This window comes from Canis lupus, chromosome 21 (assembly GCF_048164855.1).
Source record: "Canis lupus baileyi chromosome 21, mCanLup2.hap1, whole genome shotgun sequence".
Taxonomy (NCBI): Eukaryota; Metazoa; Chordata; class Mammalia; order Carnivora; family Canidae; genus Canis; species Canis lupus.
Window position 1 is genome coordinate 31822930 of NC_132858.1, and position 22258 is coordinate 31845187.

The following is a 22258-nucleotide window of genomic DNA, read 5'->3' on the forward strand; positions in this document are numbered from 1 at the left end:
GCTGACCATGATCTATATGTTATTTTCACTTGCCTTTAAATAAAGACCCCAACTATTCAGAGGCCCTGGCTCACAACCTCCAACTACAGAAAGCTTACCTGATTAAGACTGCAGCTGCGGTGCTCCGAACTTGGCCTTTGAGGCCACGCTTCCCACCAGCCAACGACAGTCCCAAGGCAGGACTGTCCCTCAAAGGCATAGACCTCCCTGAGGACTTTGGCTGAAGGGCTCCCAGATGGCCTCACCGAACCTTCCTTACACTACACTGTTGGCTTCCGCCCAACTTTCATCTCCTTCTCCTCACTCAGGGTCAGATCAACAGTGTGATCTTAAAGCTATCCCAGACATGCTCCACTCCCTCTCCATTTGCTCCTGCACAAGTGGTTCTCTAATAACATCCTCGCACGTTTAATCCCATTTTGGCATCAATTTTTCAAAGGTGCCAGACAAACACAGGCCCCAAAGACCAGAGATGCACAAATACACCAATATTTATAAGCTAAAATAAAGAATTCAAAGAACCATAAACTTCATACGTATTGAAATCAAATCAAAGGATGAGGTGACGAATAGCAAGAAAGGGTTTATCGTGTTCACAGTTCCAAATGTAATTTTCTTTCTTTATAGAGGAGGCATTCAACATTTAGTTCATTCCTATTCCAAGTCCCAAGCTGTTCTCAGCACAATAAACACAGCATCTCATCTAATGTTCCTATCTGCATCTTTTTGGCAGATAAGGAACCCTGAAACTCAGCGAGAGTGATGCTGAACACACACAGCTGGTCGCATGGTATGTGGATCTAAGTTGTAAATCCATTCTTAGTCCTTCCTTCCATGCTACATTTGATATGGTGCTAGACTGAAAGATCAAGGTGGTGTAATAGCTGCCACATTTTTCCTATTGTTCTTGTTTTTATGTAGATTGCCCTAATTCATAGCTACTTATCAAAAACATACCAAACTAATTGTAATGAGTGCATTCATGTCAAAACTACTTGATTATAACATGCCACAGGGACTCACCCTATCCTATGTGGCTGAATATTTTTTTAAGATATGAAAAAGACATGTTTGTCAAATCTGCAGAAGGCAATAGAGAGTTGTTACTATGTAGGATTACACATGTTGAATGCAAACTGAACTTGACAGAATGAACTGAACTGCAAACAGCAAGATAAAGTGTTACAGACAAAACCATGTGGCCCTGATTTTAAGTTCAAAAGATAATTTTGTAAGTACAGGATATAACTGCTCAAAGATGAGACCATTTTTCTTTTGAATGTAATATAAGGTTGGACTTGTGGAATGACAGGAGTTCATGAAAAGGTCCAAGATTTTATATGACCACAAACTTGATATGAGCCAACAGCGTTGTTCTGTTGCTAAAAAGAGAACATCTAATTTTGTACTATACTCATTTACAAATGCATTATCAAAGAAAGTTAAATACATGGATCCATAAGACAGTCCCTGGGTCTGGGCATCAGTTTTAGGGGGAGTCTTCATGAATTCCAAAATTGTGGAAATCATGCTGAAACAATATCCTGGATTAAGGCTTACTTACCTATGCATTTAATAAGTGATGAAGTGCGCACTATGAACTAGACATGTGCTTGATAAATGGGATGAAAAAGGGATTCTTGCACTCAAGGAATTCAAAACCTGAAGCTGATGATCTGAATAACCTAAAGGATGATTTAAAGGAAAAATGCAAGTTGCTTTAAGATACCTGAAGATATTTTGACAGGGAAGGTTTACTTGTCCAGGCCTGACTCCATTTAGGCAGTTGTCAGAAAACAGAAGTTGGCCTGCAAAGCTATGTGGAAAATAGTTATATTCCTGGTACTGAAGATAATCATCCCTCTTAGTCAAGTATTCCTAAGCCCCCTGATGAAGAACAGTGATATGACAAAGCTATCTGTCACCTCGGATCTGAAACACAACAATAACTGCCCCAGGGAACGAGTGGTACCTACTGTCCCCTGGGATCCAGCAGGTAAGAGTTAATTGTTATTATATCCCAGCCTCTGAACACACCTGGGAAGGAATGAAGACCTGTCAAAGTCATCCCCCTAGAGTTTGACATTCAGCCCTGCTGGATGCTTATGCTGCCCCATAGTATGGCAGGTAGCGTGGAACTCACACGCTTCTTATCCTGTCTATATTGCCTCTTTCCTAAGAATTTTGCTTCAACAGGTCTGCTGGGCTATTTGACTTTCTTTGACTAACACATAAATTAGAATACATTGTGTAACATGTTGGGTTCACAAATGTTTGAGTGCAATAACTAGGAACTAAGCTATAACCAGTGGGTGGAAGTTGCACTCAACAGAATTTTAATGGAGTAAGAAAGAATGTTATAAAATTAGAGAAAATAGGACATGAAATAAAAGTGTGGGATTTTTGGTGTGCTTTTTGGGGGGCTGAGGGGAGGTTCCTGATGTAGAAATGTTTCAGTCATGAAAGTCTTCAAACACAGATGATTGCATCAATTAAGGATATTATTCAGTTTATTTTCACATCAGGTGATTCCTGTATTGGGTGGAAAATATTTTTGTTTTGTGTTGGTTTTTGTATCTGCTTTTTGGTTTTCTTTTTCTTTTTCTTTTTTTCTTTCTTTCTTTTTTTTTTTTTGTTGTTTTGTTTTTGTTTTTTTTGTTTTTTTTTTTGTAAATATCTAAGTCCCTTTTTAATGTGAAAAATCTGTTCTCCTATTTTGAATGGGTTGTGTAAAACTGCACCCAAGCAGTTGTCTTATGTGAATGATTAAATGTGAATGATTAAATGCAGGCAGTTGATCTGTATATTTTCTCAATGGCAGTATTCTTACTGGATTTGCACATTTCTGTTACCCTCTCCATCCTTTATTTCTTAATGTTATATGAGTAATTTCATACTGCAATTATATTTCCTTTATTACTTCTACATTATTTTTTTACATTATTTTTAAAAAAATGTTTTGAATGTCTATTTTTTCATTTACTTGAATTTTGTCTTTTTAAAAATTTTATTCATTTATTTACTTACTATCTTTTTAAATTTTAGAATACATATTAAGCTTAGTAAAGGGCTAAATTTTATCCAAACTTGTGAGAGATTTTCCTTGGAAGTATAACTGAAACCTATCACTTTTTCTTCACAGTATACTTATTAATACTATAAAATGAGAAGACTGTGTCATGGTGGAAATGTTAAAAAAAAAAAAAAAGGTTAAATGTTATTTGAGGTCTTGAAAACCTCCTAACAAAGAGTCTTATTTTTATATGTCCCTCAAAGATAATCTATGCTGGCAGCAATGAACATTATAACTAAACTTGGCATTCACAAATATAGCTTACTCTGATGCCAGAATTTCACCATAAAGGAATGCTCCTCTTAATCAGCTTCATTAGTTATTTCCTTTCTCATAACACACAATGCAGTTAAAGCGGTGAAGCCAAAATCCAAATGTTAAAACTATCTTGAGTAGGGACTGTAAAAATACTGTGCCCAAATGATGAAGAGCTATAAATGGCTAATTCCAAAACAGAGAAAGTTATTATCCCTATGAGACAAATAACTAATCAAATTTATGTGAAAAATTAATAGGGAGAATTAAAACATACCATCATTTCTGATCGCGGAGATTTTCCATTTATTTGAACTTTCCATTTTGGAGGTGTCTCCATTTTGATTTGTATCTCACAAAAGTTTTAAGGTAGTTATCTAGCATACAAGATAATTTTCAAATCTATTTTTCCTCAGTTGTTTTACAAGTAATTCAACCTCCTTAAGCTCTAGAATGGGAACTTAACTTTTTCTTCTTTCAAATAAACCAATATAAACATTTTTGAATATTTACTCCTCTTATTGTTAATTTGTTACAGGGATGTTTGTATGTGCCAAGAGCTATTCTTAAAATACGGCAGAGAACTGGAAATGCTATTTTTGGAATCACAATTTAATTTTACATAGCATCTAAGCACATGATGCAAATAGAAGTGCTCTAAACAAGAACTTTGAGAAATTCGAAACAGAATGAGCTTATGTAGAGAGAGTGAGAGCGGAGAAGAGAAAGAAAAATAAGGAAAAAATATAAGTAAAAAAGGAAGGGAAGGAAGAATTTTAGATTTCAGATAGGCTGGCTAAATTGTTTTATATCAGTCTATTTTGAATTGCCTTTATGTAATTTTAAAACAGCAGTTGGGGCTTCTTACAGTGTTATTTCTTTGATTAAAAAAAGAATTTGATATACTTATAGATGCTTCTTTTTAACTAGCAAGATTGAAACCAATTATCCAAAATTTGTGTGTATTGATTGCAGTAACATGCAGTCCCTCATTCATAAACCACTGTTATGGCTGATAGCCTACAATGTCCAGTTTTAGTTGAAGTTGTTCTCAAAGTAATATTCATAAACCATCACAGATTTTTAAAATTAATCTTATATATATTTTAAAGGTTTTATTTATTTATTCATGAGAGACACAGAGAGAGAGAAAGAGAGAGGCAGAGACACAGGCAGAGGGGGAAGCAGGCTCTATGCAGGGGGCCCGATGTGGGACTCCATCCCGGGACCCTGGGGTCACGCCCTGGGCCGAAGGCAGGCGCTAAACCGCTGAGCCACCCGGGCTGCCCTAATCTTATATTTTAAATGTGTTTTATGCACACCTCTTTGGTTGCAGGTAATTGACAGATTTTTCCAAACTATTTTACTTGTTTTTTGTGAAAATAAGTTTTCTTTCTTCTCATACTGCTGCTTTACCAGTTATGTAATATTTGACTAGTTGCAATAACTTGTTACAAGAAGAATAAATGGCCTCATCAAGTTTTTTAAAAAGCACAATACTTTCTTGATAAGCATGATAGTCTAATTGTTCAGAAAAAAGGTAAGTGATATGCTCTAGGATACAGCTAACTGACCCTGAATACGCATTAACCATACTGGTTAATCTTAGAAATCAGTTAAATAGAGGTATAATGAGAGAGCTCTTTTGTATTCATGCAATGATGAAATGTTGAGGATATAAAATGTTGAAAGTAATCTTTCCATTTTTTTTTTTTTGTAATCTTTCCATTTAAGAAAATGTTTATATGTGGATATATTTACATGATGCAAGGTTTTCGTCATAGGTAGATAGACAGAGATAACTATTAGTTATCATATATATTTCACAAAGGAAATGCTAGTTCGATTTGCTTTAAATCAATAGATCAAAGAGATTTTTTTTAAAAGACCAATTTTCTGTCTCCATTCAGAATCTGTTATTTCTGGACCTGCTAAAAATTCCTGGTTTATGCATATTACGTTGTGAACAACTTCAACTAAAACTGGACATTGTAGGCCATAACGGTGGCTTATGAGTGAGAGACTGCATGTTACTTCAATCAACACACATACATTTTGGATAATTGCTTTGATCCCAAGTCCTTTAGGAAAATATTGGACAAGTATGTGCCTCATTAGCAACAATGGCAAGGAGTCTTTCAAAACTTCTTGGTTTCAAATTCTCTTAAAAACTGCAGTTGGTAGTTAGAGTCAGATCTATGACATACTTGTAAAAACCTAAGGACTTTCTACATGTTAAATTCCTACATTCCTTGATGAGATCAATTTATATGGGAATATTCAGACAAAAAGATCACCCAGTATAGTCTATGGAGTCTTAATGAAGATGGACAAGTTCTGAAGACGTGGCCAGATTCCAGTACAGTTTCAGAAGACTTTTCATGAATACAGTAGGTCAGAAACAGGTTAGAGATCATATTCATATTTGCCTGTATGTATATCTGTTTTTTTCTTGGATAACATTCTCCTATACTTTAAAAATGTTGGTGTGCTTTGAAAAAAAATGCCAGAGTTTTAAACTATTTACTTTCTTATAATAGAGATGAAGACTTTATAACCTAACTGCTTTTAACAAAAAATGCCATTTTATTTTTCAAATTTTACACAAACATGTTTTTTGAAAGTATTAGGTACCTCTATCATTACCCACAAAGCAATATAAATCCTGTCCAATCTTTTGACAATAAAGAAAAAACCTAAACTAGACTTTTAGAGGAAAATAAGAGATCAAAAAACATACATTTTTCCCTCAATTTTTAGCATCGATAGGTGAAGTATCTAGTCTAGTATTATATCTTGAAAAGATATCAGACTTATTGATTAGAAAGTAGCATTTTATTTAATCTAAGCCATATGAATTTAGTTGATTTTAATGTATATTTTTAACTAGTTACTAATCGTCTGCCTTTAGAAGAAAAATTAGAAAATATTTCAAAATGAGATTTTTGTCTAGCTATATATATAATAGGCAACCATGCCAAGTAAAGTACGCCCTCAGATATTCTCAATATATAAATTGTAGAAACAATATGTTTTAGCTACTGATAAAGAACTCTCAAAGATGACTAGGAATTATTTTACATTGAGTTTTATTTAATGATGGATTTACTTTGAAGAAAAAATTTTGTTTGTGGCCTAGCAATATGTTTGAACATGACGATTTTCAAAGTGCATAGCAGAGTCCTATAAATCTCTCTGTTTCAAGTCCTTAAGGAGTTTTTTTTTAATTGTGATTTCACACAGAAATAAAAATATGTGGCAAGTGTTATACAAGTATGGCATTTCAGCACTGTGAGGTAATGCAAGAACCATAAGGATTTTTTAATTAGACAACAAAAGCATATATACCATTTCTTTCTTCTTCTAAATTCATCCCAGACTTGGTTTTTCCTCTTTTCTTGTAGTCTTTGCTCAGCCTTTCTCTTTTTAAGAAATCAGTACAGGCTAATACACACACAAGGCTTAATTTCATCATGCATGCCACACTTCTCCACAGAATGAACTTCTATTACCTAGATCCATCTCTTCATCATTAAAACACTGCTCAAGATTCAACTCTTCAAAGAAGCTTTAACAGTAATTTAATTTGCTCCAGAAAAATCGTCTTGACAAAACTTCACTTAATTTCACATATCTATTCATCCCAATAACAATATTTTTACTGATATCTTTAAGCAAAAATTATTCAGTAAGACTTTTCTTAGAGCCTTATTACTTTGAACATATTAAAGCACCTTTTATTAATCCTTGTTTTTAAAGCCCTAAATCCAGTTTTACTGTATACCTGTGAACTCTATAGGGCTTCCTATGAAATCGGAATCTCTTCCGTCCTCCCCTAAGGGGATATAAGTGCTAGTCTGGCAGGAATGTCTAAATAACAAGGTGTAAGTGACGCATTTTCGACGCACCATAGCATGAAACCTTGATTCAAAACATCAAGTCGAGCAAGGATCCTCTAGAAAAAGCCAAGCTTCAAATCTAGAGATACCAAATATATACACTAAGTACAATGGGTGAGAGGTAGGGCCAAGATCAGAGTCACAGAACGTGAGATTGACACTAGTTAGCAACAACATCTTTCATCACAATAAGAGAAATCTGATGTTTGAGACTACTATATTTTTATACTTCGGTCTTACAGATTTTGGATGTAGAATTACGAAATTGATTTTTAATCAAATCCATGATGAACTCAGTCTTTTTGAAAACACTCAAACATTACTAACATTTTATGATCTTACAGTTTCTGCAGTGAACAATAACCTACATGGCTAAATAATACTTCAGCATTTTGATATTTCTTAAGTCAATAAATTCATGAAACATAGAGTTCAATATTAAAAAGATATCAATTTATGGGGCATCTGGGTGGTTTGGTCGATTAAATGCTGGACTGTTGATTTCAGTTCAGCTCGTGATCTCAGGGTAGTGAGATCAAGCCCCACATCGGGCTTTGCACTCAACGAGGTGTCTGCTTGAATTTCTCTCCCTCTCCCATTGGCCCTCCCTTCACTTGGTGAGTGCCTGCGTGTATGTGTTCTCTCTCTCTCTCTCTCAAATAAATCTTTTTTTAAAAAAAAGTATTGATATATGTTGATATATACTCAAATAGAGATAACCCTGAGATACCCTAAGGTTTAAAAAGAACCAACTCAGGAGGCCTGGGTGGCTCAGTACAATTGAGCATCTGTCTTCAGCTCAGGCATGATCCTGGAGTCCCAGGTCAAGTCCCACATCAGGCTCCCTGTGAGGAGCCTGCTTCTCCCTCTGTCTGGTCTCTGCCTCTCTCTCTCTCTCTCTCTGTGTGTCTCTCGTGAATAAATAAGTAAAATTAAAAAAAAAAAAGCTTCTAATAAAAATAAAATAATAAAAAATAAATAAAAAGAACCAACTCATTGTTATATGTAAAATTAGTCCTATGTTTATTAACCATTGTATATAGAGAGGGAATAAATTCTAAAAGGGTATTCACAAAACTGATAATTTTAGAACTGTTACTTGAGTTAATAAGAATGTAAGTTTTAACTTTTATTTATATTTTAATTGTTATCATATTTTTAATAATAAACTATAACTTAACACATATAAGCAAAATATTACTTAACAAATCCTTAAATGTTAAATATTAGCAAAAATAAGGGGAAACTTCTATGTTTAATTGCTATCAATATCTCTCATAACCCTATCTTCAATATAAAAGACCAATTTTTTCAATTATACAAATCATTATTATTCAGAAATTCAATCTTGTTTGCTCTTCTCTCAGTTTTTGAACTTGAATTTACATATGTCCCCTGAAGGTAGAAAAATTCTACATCTACTATTGGCTATATGCCAAATTCCCCCATGCTCCTAGTGCTGCAGCTTTATGAAGCAGTTGTCTGTCTTTTCCTCTGATATTCATAGACACACATATATTCTCACTTAAATACCAAATTTTCTTTCAAGGTCATGCACACCATGCCAAAAGGCAAATGGAAAGAGAATTCCACTGTCATCCGCTTGTCTAGCGCCAGCCCATCCCTAAAATACCTGTCTTGACACTGATCCTGGATCACTAGTCAAATATCTCACTTCTTTGTGATAAATTTCTCTGAACACCTGGGTCTTTTCATTGCCATTGATGCTAAGGACTCCCAACTTCATGTAAATTGTCTAATAATGTGCATCAAAAAGGTAACAGCTTAGTTTCTTTATGACATTTTGCAAGGAAAACCTCATCTGCAATGCACATTTTCTAATCAACAACTTTTTAAATTCTAAATGTACAGAGTATTACCTTTATCCACCTGCAAAGAATCATGTTAGAGACTCCCTTGAGATTAATAGAAATCTCCTTTACCTTATTTGTTGTTTTAATTAAGATTTGTCTAAAGGTGACAGAGACCAACTCTTGCTTATTTACACATACACACACAATAATTTAATAATAGCTAGATTTAAACTTAAGTAATGGGCATTATCTATATTAAGACAATTTTCAAATGCTAGTGAAAGCCAGAAAAGAAAATTTACCTATTTTTGGATAGAAACACCCAATAATATGCCCATTCTCCCAAATTCCATCAGAATTTCAATGTAATCCTTATGGTATACCAGTAAGACTTCTCTGTTAACCAGGCAAGCTCATGATTAAGTTCATACTTTTAAAATAGCAAGTAACAATAATTTTTAAAAGTGAGCATTTGAACAAAAGAAACAAAACACAAAAGAAATTATGTTGCATGACTGCATTTACATTAAGTCCTAGAAAACCAAAAAGTAATCTGTAGTGATATAAATCAGCTCAATAGTGGTGGGAAGCAGGGGATTTGCTCAAAAGCGGCATGAGGAAAACTTATGGTATGATGGAAATATCTCATTTTTTCATTTGGGTGGTGGTGATTACATGGGTTTGCACAATTGCCAAAACTGATTTCACTATAATCTTAATTTATGAATTTTATTGCATGTAAAATATACTTCACCAAAAAATATATATAATACATTATTTTTTAAAGAAAGGAAAAAGCAAAGCTGAACATATGTTTAATTCAATGCATCCCTTGAATAGCTAATAAAACACATTCATCTTTCCACTGATGCAATTCCAATCTTACTTCTTCCTGTTCCTATTTTGTAACACCAGACATCCTTGTACTCATCACCCCAACCAATACTGTAACCTCTCCCTTTTATTCATTTTGCTTTTTTTTTCCTGTGGCATGGGAAGCTCATAATCATTAGAAGGTATTTTCAGATTCCAGTTCAATGAACTCACTCCATTATTAGGTATAGTGAAATCTTCAAATTAGCAGAAAGCAGAGATAAGAAATTAAAAGCCAAAATTTTAAGACTTTAGGTGTGACCATGAGTGTGATATCCACTCCTCCTCTTACCTAATATACACACACATACACACAACACACACACACACCACACTTTTGGCTTCTGGATGGACCAGTGAATTATGGCTATGAGGTTTAAATGAAATAGCACCATATATCACTTTGTTTTTCTCCAGGATCAACTGCCTCTGGGCTTACGAGCAGTAAATCTTATGATAATCTTTACATTTTGAAGCAAACTGAGTTTCTTAGTAATAATGGTATGAGATACACAAAAGTTATATAAAAGAGAACTGCTGGGCTATGGTACCAGCGGAGGCATTAAGGACAGGGAAATCAAACCCAATTTCAGAATAGGTTTTTGTCTAGTGCCTTTTTCTTAGTAATGTCAGAAATTTAGTGTAATCACTTGGATACCTCTGAGCTTGCTTGTCCCATTGACTTATAGAGCCATAACTGGAGGTCAAGGATTGGTTTTTGTAGATGAAAAACTGGTCGCTCAGACACGGTGAAAGCTATGTCTGTCTTTATGAGGGAGAGTTTAATGTATTGAGTGCATGTATATAAAGCCTCCATCACTACCACTAGGATCACTTTCCTCAAGAGCCCATTGAAAAAAACAAAATACCTAGGGGTGCCTGGATCCCTCAGGCAGTAGACCCTATGACTCTCAATCTCAGGGCTATCAATGCAAGCTCCACTGGGTGTAAAGATTACTTAAAAATAAAAAATAAGGTACTTAGAGACAGAAGTTGATCATTATCCATGGAGCAAGTTATCATATCCAATATGTGAAGAGCCCTTTCTACCTCAGAGACTTTGTAAAAAAAACCAAACAAACAAAAACATTCAAACAAAACTATATATTTTGTGATTTTGACCCATTTTAAGAAGTACATACTTATCTTTCTAAATTGTGTTATATGCAATATTTCATTCTTACTCCTTCCAAGCCACCATCCATCACATCAGATCATTAGCCTTTTGCCCAGGAATTGGTATAGGTACTGATCTTTTCCAGGCAGTTGTTCATCTAGAAAGAAAGAGAGATGATATTAAGGTATGGTAAGTTGTTATATCATGTAGTAGGATAGATTTCTAAGCCATGTACTAAGGGAGCAGAAAAAGAATATTGTTAACCAAGTGATCTGAGAGTACTAATTGGAGATGGCAAAGATCTAACATGGACCTTAAAAAAAGTGGTTAAGATTTGGTAAGAAAATAATGGACAGATGGTGAAGGAGGTATATAATCTAAGAATATGGAACACTGGTTCAGAGTTGGATTGTAAAATGTAACTAATTTTTATGGTATGTTTAGGTTTCACATTGAAGGATTTGCCTTTATTTTATCTTGTAGTGGGTAGTCATCAGATGAGTTTAACCAGGTAAATGATTCAGCTAGATGAGTGTTTCAGGAAGATAATTCTGTTAACACCATGCAGAATGGATGGGAATGAATAATATTAGAGGAATGGAGATCAGTTTGGAAAAAAAAAGAGGAGGAATTCCAAAGTGGAAAGAGAAATAAGATTTAGATGGGGGGAAAAAACAGTGTGGATATAGAATCAATAGAATTTGACAAGCAATTAGACTGAGTTGAGAAATAACTAATAGAAGCAATTCTAAAAAAGCCTTCCCTCATCCAGCATCTCTCCTGGGAAGGATAATGGACCAGAAGTATAATGGAGTAGTAGCTGTCTCCCAGAAAACCAGCAGGGTTTCAAAAGAATATTCAGGTCTCCTAAGCCCCAGAAGAGAAGAAACTCACATAATGGAGGGGCTGTCACTATGAATAATTCTGGGAAAAGGCAAGATCTCCTACTGGGTCACCTTTTGTCTGTGGCTTTGCACTATTGGAATACGTGTTACTCTTTCCCACAGAATAACTAAACCCTGCTACCCCCTTTAAGCCTGTTTTTTTTCCCTATTGTTTCTGTTTCCTAAAAGCTACTTTCTGTATCACTTCCTCCAGCACTGATTTTGTTTGCTTTTCTGTTTTTACCGGTTTTATCTAGTAATCCTGATCTACTTTTTACCATCATGAACCTTGAAGTAATTTCTAAATATTCTCAAGTCAAAATATCTTGGTTCTCCACACTGACTACTGAACTTCATAGGACTAAACTGAGCTGCCCCTCAACTTCTTTGGATTTTATCCCTACCATCACCTTTCAGGGTGAAACTGAAGGAAGGTTACTGAGAAGGTTTTAAGTATCTTGGAGTTTGGTAAGTTACTAGTCAACTGATTCAGAGGTTTCAGAAATAGGCAATATGATTACATGCAACCTGTTTTTTATCTTCCTTTCTTACTGTGAAACGGTCTTTGTGCTGCAGGAATATTACCCTACGCGCTAGCGTGGGTATACAGATAGAAAATCGAGACCACATCTTGTATTATGCAAAATTCAAGGTTGTTTTATATTTCTTTTATAATACTGACTTATTTTTATTTCATTAAATTTTCTATCCAAATGTTTCTGAAAGTTAAAATTGACTCTTATTGAATGCTGTGTTCTAACTCAAAATATGATTATTGAAGAAGGTTAAAATTTAGTCTAATCATTTGACTATCTGCATCTCAGTTTCGTATTGTAGAATGAGGATTGGACAAGACAGACTTTACAGTCTCAAATTGTTATAGAACACAATTAACGTATAATTTATGTATATCTAGTCAAAGACTATATCATTCCATTGTTCCCAGCTCTACCTCCATGCCTTCCCCTACCTTCCTCCAAGGATGAAAAAAAAATCATTAAAATTGTGATGGGGTTCAGGAGTGTGTGGGGTTTTTTTCCAATTTAAAATGTTTTTCTTAATTTTTAAATGCATAACATCTACTGATTAAGTTAATCCCCAGGATGAATTCAAAAGAGTAAATTTGTACCATTATCAAGTTAAAAATCCAGTGTAATTCCCCCAGACTCTATATCAATAGTACTTTATGATAATTAATATTCTTTATTGAGTGGCTCCCATTCCATAGTACAAATCTGATCATAGGCCTTTTTAAATCTGCAAAACTAATTTAAAAGAAATGAGATATACTTTTGTATAAGACTTAAAAAAATAAGAATAATATCCCATCATGTCTAATTATTTCAAGAATGTTTAGCTCCTGCTGGGCAAAACCTAATAATAATTAAATGATGCTTGGGGCAGTATGAGAAGTCCTTATTTGTTTAAGCTTCGTTTAAAATATACCCCACAGTACAAAATGCCATATCGTGGATGTTGTGGTTCATTAACTCAAGGCCATATCATACTCAAAAAGGAACATGGTTTTTCAATTAACCTATAGATTTTAGATAACTGTCCAAAACTTATTTAACATTCAAGATGATTACATACTTTTAGCATTTTTATTTTCAGTTTAGTGAAAGTTCATTTCCCAGTGGCTTTTACCCTTTCCTAAACTGCTGCAGACATAAGCCATTCTGCTTTAACAACACCTCCCATATTTATTCTCCCCCGTATGCTTTAGTGGTATCTAAATTAGACTTGGCAGAAATAAAGAGAGACTTTCCACTTTGGGACAGCATATCCTATGGGGCACAAATTTGAAAGAGACAAATTGAAAATGAAAAGAGATTTGATTCTACAAGGACAAAGCTAGAAAAATGGTTGAAAGTGGCACAATTTAAGAATACAATACCCTATGTTTATTTGTAATGTCTGGAGAATGCCATGGTTTGCTTATTTGAAAATTATGGGCAAATTCAAGGATACATATGCCATACAAAGATTACTGATTTTCAAAGTGCAATGGGATAAAATGCATTCAGCTTTTAAACTTCAATTTACCCAAACCTGAACTTTGATGATTCAGATGGACCCTCATTGTTTGTGTATTCTTGACCTGCCAAAACATGCTCCCTCTCTAGCAAAAAAGAATGAATTTTTGTTTTTATTCAGCCCCAAGAAAAGCAATGTGCCTTGCAACAAAGGGGAAGGTTGGTTTGTGGGAAACCACTGCATATTTTAAAAAATATTTCTATATTCCTGCTACTTGTCAAATGAGTCTATACATGGGAGTTCAAGAGAAATACAAGACATGGGCAAGAGGCATCAGAGACTACTCATGTAAAAACTTACCAGCTCACAAACTGGTTCATTTGACTTATTCTACAAAATGGAGATCCACTAGAAGCCAGGTTTTTCTAAGTAGATATAAACCTTAAAGTCAATCACTTTAGTAGTCACTGTTTAATAAAGTGGAAAGGAGAAATGAGAAGAAAAAAACATTAAACCATACTGTCATTCATTCATTCATTCATTCAAACATAATTAAGCACCACAACATTGCAGACTTTACAAAAATTCAAATGAAAGAGAACGTCAAAGAACTCGTTTAAAACAGGAGATAGTTGGGACACCTGAGTGATTGAGCAGCTGAGCATCTGCCTTTGGTTCAGGGCATGATCCCATAGTCCTGGGATTGAGTCCCACATCGGGCTCCTTGCATGAAACCTGCTTCTCCATTTGCCTATGTCTCTGCCTCTTTCTGTGTCTCTCATGAATAAGTAAATAAAATTTAAAAAAAAAAAAAACAGGAGATAGTCATTTAAGCAAATAACCATAATATATTGTCATTAGTACTCAAGGAGAAATATGCACAAAGTACTAAGAGAAGAAGAAAGAAGTGGGGAAAAAAGGGCTTGGTTTTCCTAGAAAGTTGTGAAGAGGGACGCCTGGGTGGCTCAGTGGTTGAGTGTCTGCCTTTAACTCAGGGTGTGATCCTGGGGGTCCTGGGATGGAGTCCTGAATCGGGTTCACACTCCCTGTGTTCACACCACAGGGAGCCCACGTCTCCCTCTATCTATGTCTCTGCCTCTCTCTGTGTCTCTCATGAATAAATAAATAAAATCTTTTTTTAAAAAAAAGAAAGTTCTTAAGAAGGGCCATTTATAAGTGGTGAAATTCAAAATATCTTGAAAAATGGTTGAAGTGTCAAGAATAACCAAAAGAGACCATGTACTTAAGAGACAAAAGTGACTATGTACAGCCAGTGGGACAAGCCACAGGTATGCAATTAAGACCATTTGAGCCCAGGGAGACTTGTTTTTATATTTTCTATGCCTCTTTTAGAATACATGGCAAACTCTACCCTTAAAATTTGAAAGTCCAATTTATTTCTTTAATCTCTTCAAGATTTTATGTGTGGAATAGGGACCCTATGTCTATTAACTTTGAAAATTTTCCTCACTTTGTAATGAAATAGGTATAAAATTTTTTAAATACTCATCTGTGGATTTTTCATGTTTAGTAAGTCATACCTTCCCCCCACTCTAGAAGATCTGGCAAGGGGATCAGGAAAGTAAAATTATTGCCCAAGGAGTCAAACACTATCAAGTACCTAGAACAAAGGAAGGCTCTAAACATATTTAAATTACAAATGGCTGGCAGCCGGTGTGGCTCAGCCTTCAGCCCAGGGTGTGATCCTGGAAACCCCCAGATTGAGTCCCACGTTGGGCTCCCTGCATGGAGCCTGCTTCTCCCTCTGCCTGTGCTTCTGCCTCTCTCTCTCTCTGTCTCTCATGAATAAATAAATAAAATCTTAAAAAAAAATTACAATGGCAGTTGTGGAAAATCAGGTACTATCAAATGTTTTATATATTCCTGTATCTCTTCTTTACATATTAATAACAAGCCTGGCTAACATAAAGTTTCGATGTACATTTGGGTAAGGAGAACTCAGGGTATCTGTGATTTGAGGAAGTAATCAAGTAATAGGAAATGTAAAAAGGAATCACTTCCCAATGGCAAAGAGGGAGCACTGAGGAGAAAAGAAAAAAGAAAAAGAAATATATGCTAGAATTGGGTACACTTGCTACAGTTTATTTTTCCATTTACTCATTTATTCATTTAACATTTATTCAATAACTGCAAAGTATCAGTTATTATTCTAGGCTCCATGAGTAGAGCATTAAACGTAAAGCCTCTATACTCATAGGCAAAGCTCTTGGAAGGAAGGTGTTTTAAGAAAAACCCAGATATATTTGAAGGAATCTTGGAGAAGTGAGGTTTCTTACTCATTTCTCAGGTTGCAAGATGAAAACCTGCAAGTACCCTTAGGGAAAAACTGCATCTAACTTCACCAGTTAGAACATTAGAAATAGTTAAGATAAGGTTTGAGGCAAAGACCAAGATGTCATCTTGGCTAGGAATAAATTCTAAGACATGGAAAATTTGGCAATAACAGAAAGAAAATACAAGGAAGCTGCTCTTGAATTACACAAAACAGAAATACTAGACAAAATAACAACAACAACAAATATATACACACATATATATGTATATATTTTTTGGTTTAGTTTGCTTCTGGTACCTTTGTTTTCTTTTACATAGCTAAGTTTGAAAGCATGAAAGACCAAAAAGGAAAAAAAAAAAAGGTAGTAGAAGTTAGAGAAAGAAATAAGCTATGGCATGAATGGGAAGTAAGGAAATGGGCCATGGAGTATCATGACAGAATGAGCCCAAGGGACTGGAGTGTTAACACCCATGTAGGGACTGAAGTTGAGGCCACAGGTCCTAGTAACTTGTGAATCTGGAACTAATCTCAGTATAAAGCTGGGAACCATCTATAAAATCAGGCCTAATAAAATTCCTCCCCCTAGTCCAAGTGGAACAAAAGTGGGCATTGGGCATAAGTAAAGATAATCACATGTGAAATTTTAAAGCCTATACCTGGAAACATAAGGGTAAGAAATCCTAAGCTGAGAAATTACCATGAAAATTGGCCCCAGAGTAGAAAATTTACAGGTCAACTGTAAGGCAGTCACATTAAGGATATCTGTAACTCAGTGTATACATACAATTCATGTGGAAAACAACTCATTCTAATGAGGTCACTGTCCAACATTAGAAAACATGAAAGGAAAATAAAATGTTAAAAGAGTGTGAAAGTTAAAACACACATACACACACAAGAGAATTAGGATCACACAACTTAAAAAACTAGAGCAATCTAAAAGAACAAAACATATTTGTCAAAAAGTTCAAATAGATGAAAGAAGCAATTAAGCTATAAAGCAAACAGAAAATTTGGAAAAAGACATCTACATTTGCAAAACACAAAAAATTTATATAAATGAAATATATATTGAAATTAAAAAGCCAGACACATAGAACAGCAGGCTAGAAGGAGCAAAGGAATGAATTAGTGACCTAGAAGATAAAGTAATGAAAATAATGAAGCCAAACAAAAGAGGGAAAGAAGAATTATGCAAAACAAGATCAGACCTGGAAACCCAGTGACTCCATCAGACATATTTGTATTATAGGAGTCCCAGAAGAAGAAGAGACAGAAAAGGGGGTAGAAAATAAATTTGAGGAAATTATAGGTGAAAAGTTCCCTAATCTGGGGAAGGAAACAGACATCCAGATTCAGGAGGCAGAGAAGTCCCACCAAAATCACCAAAAACAGGCCAACACCAAGACATATTGTAGTTAAATATGAAAAATGAAAAAAAAAAAGTGCTGAATGGGAAAAATCCATAGCCAACAACACTTTATCTAGCAAGGCTATCATTCAGAAGAGAAGGAGAGATAAAGAGTTTCCAAGATAAGCAAAAACTAAAGAAGTTTGAGACCATTAAACCAGCCTGCAAGAAAAAGGGGGACTCTTTGAGCAGAAAGATCAAAAGTGACAAAGACAAGAAAGCATCAGAGAAAATTTTCAGAAACAATGACAAAACAAATGATAAATTGGCAATAAATACGTATCTACTAATAATTACTTTGAATGTAAATGTACTAAACACTTCAATCCAAAGACATAGAGTGTCATAATGGATTAAAAAAAAAACAAGGCCAATCAATATGTTGTCTACCAGAGACTCATATTAGACCTAAGAACACCTGCAGACTGAAAGTGAGGGGGCGGAGAACCTTTATCATGCAAATGGATGTCAAAAGAAAACTGGATTAGCAATACTTAGCTCAGACAAACTAGACTTTTATTTTTTTTATATATTTTATTTATTTATTCATGAGAGACACACACAGAGAGAGAGAGAGAGAGAGAGAGAGAGAGGCAGAGACACAGGCAGCGGGAGAAGCAGGCTTTATGCAGGGAGCCTGATGTGGGACGGGATCCCAGGTCTCCAGGATCACGCCCCTGGCTGAAGGTGGCGCTAAACCACTGAGCCACCAGGGCTGCCCCAAACTAGACTTTTAAACAAAGAATGTAACAAGAGACAAAGAGTATTATATTATAATAAAAGGGACAATTCAACAAGAAGATATAATAATTGTAACTATGCACCCAACATGGGAGCACTCAACTATGTAAAATAGTAACAAACATAAAAGAACTAATTAATACTACTACAATAATAGAAGGGGACTGTTAACACCCCCACTTTCAGCAATGAACAGATCATCTAAGCAGAAAATCAAGAAGAAAATATTGACTTTGAATGACACACTGGACCAGATGGATGTTACAGATAGATTCAGAACATTCCTTCTGAAAACAGCAGAATACACAATCTTTTCAAGTGCGCATGGGACATTCTCCAGAATATGTCACATAGTGGGTCACAAATCAGGCCTCAACTGGTACAAAAATATTGAAATCATACTTTGCACCTTTTCTGACCACAACGCTATGAGCCTAGAAGTGAATCATAAGAAAAAATATGGAAAGACAACAAATACATGAAGCTTTAATAACATGCTACTAAACAATGAATGGGTCAACCCAGAAATGAAAGAAGAAATTTGAAAAAATACATGGAAACAAATGAAAATGAAAACACAGTGGTCCAAACCTTTGGGACACAGCAAAAGTGGTTCTAAGAGGGATGTATATAGCAATATAGGCCTACCCTCAGAAGCAAGAAAAATCTGAAATAAGCAACGTAACCTTATACCTAAAGAGCTAGAAAAAGAACAACAAAGCCCAAAGCCAGCAGAAGGATGGAAATAATAAAGATTAGAATAGACATAATTGATAAACTATAAACAAAACAAAACAAAAGCAAAGCTGGAGACACCACAATTCTGGACTCCAAGTATTTACAAAGCTCTAGTGATCAAAAAAGTATGGTACTGGTACAAAAATAGACACAGAGCAATGGAACAGAATAGAGAACCCAGAACTGAACTCACAATTATATGGTCAATTAATCTTCCACATAGTAGGAAAGAATATCGAAAGGGAAAAAGACAGTCTCTTTAACAAATGGTGCTAGGAAAACTGGACAGTTACATGCAAAAGAATGGAACTAGACCACTTTCTTACATCATACACAAAAATAAATTCAAAATGGATTAAAGGCCTCATCCATAAAAGTCCCACAAGAGAATACAGGCAGTAACTTCTTTGACATAGGTCATAGCAACTTCTTTCTACTTACATTTGCTGAGGCAAGGGAAACAAAAGCAAAAATAAACTATTGGGACTACATCAAAATAAAAAGCTTCTTCACAGCAAAGGAAACAACCAACAAAACTAAAAGACAATCTACTAAATGGGAGAAGATATTTGCAAATGAGATAGCTGATAAATGGTTAGTATCCAAAATATATAAAGAACTTATAAAGCTCAACACCCAAAACATGAATAATCTAGTTAAAAAGTGGGCAGAGGACATGAACAGACATTTTTCCAAAGAAGACATCCAGATAGCCAACAGGTACATAAAAAGATGCTCAACATCGCTTTTAATCAGGGAAATGCAAATCAAAACTACAATGAGATATCACCTCATACCTGTCAGAATGGCTAAAATCAAGAGCACAAGAAAAAGCAAGTGCTGGCAAGGATGTGAAGAAAAAGTAACCCTTTTGCACTGTTGGTGGGAATGTGAACTGGAACAGCCACTCTGGAAGACAGTATGGGAGTTCCTCAAAAAGTTAAGATAGAAGTACCCTATGGCCCAGCAATTGCATTACTAGAACACAAGAATACTAATTCAAAGGTATACATTGACCTTGATGTTTATAAGAGCATTATATACAATAGCCAAATAATGGATATAGTCCAAGTGATGAAAGAATTAAGAAGTCTCTCTCTCTCTCTCTCTGTGTGTGTATATATATATATATATATATATATATATAATATTATGTATTATGTAATACATGATTATAAATAAATATATTTATTATATAATATACATTACATAATTATATATTATATAATATGATTATATATAATATAGATTTATAAATTATATATAATTTATAAAACTCAACATATATATTTATATTTTATATATTATATATATAATTTATAAAACTCAACATTCCTATAAGTATATAAGAATGTTATTTAGCCATAAAAAAGAAGGAAATCTTGCTATTTGCAATGATGTGGATGGAGCTAGAGAGTATTTTGCCAAGTGAAGTAAGTCTGTCAGACAAAGACCAATACCATATGATTTCATTCATATGTGGAATTTAATAAATAAGCAAAGACTAAAAAGAAAAGGGGGGGGGCAAATCAAGAAACAGACTCTTAATTATAGAGAAGTGATGGTCACCAGAGAGGAGGTGGGTGGGGGGGAAGGGGGGTGAAACAGGTGACAGGGATTAAGGCATGCACTTTTTGTAGTGAGCACTGAGTGTTGTATGGAAGTATTAAATCACTATATTATATACATGAAACTATATTACACTATATGTTAACTAAGTAGAAATTAAATAAAAACTTAAAAAAATAAAAGTCTTTTTATTCTTTGGAATGGGAGGAATGTCAGTATTTTATTTTGAAAAAGCAAGAATGCATACTATAAATTATAGGGTGATCATTTAAAATGCTAACAGAGTGAAAATAAAAGAAAGGGTACTAACAGAGAGGGAAAATGGAGCAATTCAAATTCTTAGTTTGTAAATTCAAAAGAAAAGACATGAAAGGCACATAAAACAGATGAAACAAATAGAAGCAAAAAAAGTTATTAACACCAAATATATCAGTAATAACGATTAATGTCAATGGATTATATTCTTCAATTAAAATACAAAATCATCAGATGGGATAAACACACACACACACACACACACACACACACTCCTATATGCTGCATACAAAGAAACAGCCAAAATATAAGGATATAAAAGAATAAAAGGAAGATACTGAGAATAAATATTAGACAAATTCTAAAGAAAAGTTAATACAATTTTATTGATTCCTGAGGAAGTCTTTTTTTTTTTTTAATTTTTTTTTTTATTTATGATAGTCACAGAGAGAGAGAGAGAGGCAGAGACACAGGCAGAGGGAGAAGCAGACTCCATGCACCGGGAGCCCGACGTGGGATTCGATCCCGGGTCTCCAGGATCGCGCCCTGGGCCAAAGGCAGGCGCCAAACCGCTGCGCCACCCAGGGATCCCGATTCCTGAGGAAGTCTTAAGGGAGATAGCAGTTAGTGATAAAGAAATATATTTCTTTCTTGTTTTTTAAGAAATATATTTCACTATCATAAAAAAGGATCAATTCACCAAGATGATAAACATCAATATTTACCCAATGACATATTCTAAAATTTTCTAAATTCTAAATTAACTAAATTACAGGAAAAATAAAATTTCATTATGGGATAACAATTTTTCGGTATATAATAGAGCATTCAGGTAGAAATAAAAGAAGCAGAAGGACTTTAATAGCATAATCAGGATCAGCCAATTTAGACCTAATAAACACATGTATAAAAAACATTTCAAAACTACCAATACGTGTTATTTTCGAATGCACATGGAAAATTTACCAAAACTGACCATGTGCTGCACTTAAAGCAAGGCTGTTCTGGTCTGTTAGGACTGCTCTAACAAAATCCCACAGACTGGGTGGCTTCTAAACAACAAAAACTTCTTTCTCACAGCTCTGGAGGCTACAAGTGTGAGATCACAGGGCCAGTAGAGTCAAATGCAAGATCAGAGTGCCCTCTTCCTCGTGGCTGACTTCATAAGGGCTCCATCTTCATGAGCTAAGCACATTCCAAAGGCTTCACTTCTAAATAGGATCACATTGGGCATTAAGATTTCAACACATGAATTTTCAGGGAACACAAAATTCAGACGATTCAGACTTTGCCGTCTCAACAAATAACATAGTATTCAACTTATATAGAAAATGATTTAGCAAGAAATAAAACTGG

General features: G+C 34.7%; 1 long non-coding RNA gene across 2 annotated transcripts in view; it reads right to left on the minus strand.

The window, feature by feature from the left end:
- Nucleotides 1–22258, minus strand: part of LOC140613506 (uncharacterized) — a 72145-nt gene that overhangs the window by 44786 nt on the left and 5101 nt on the right. Inside the window, exons 3-4 of one of the 2 annotated variants that reach the window (XR_012014504.1) lie at nt 14253–14359; nt 11057–11188 (exon numbers count right to left, since the gene is read on the minus strand). This is a non-coding gene — a long non-coding RNA (uncharacterized lncRNA). The remainder of the gene's footprint in view (nt 1–11056; nt 11189–14252; nt 14360–22258) is intronic. The other variant, XR_012014503.1, reaches the window with a different exon arrangement.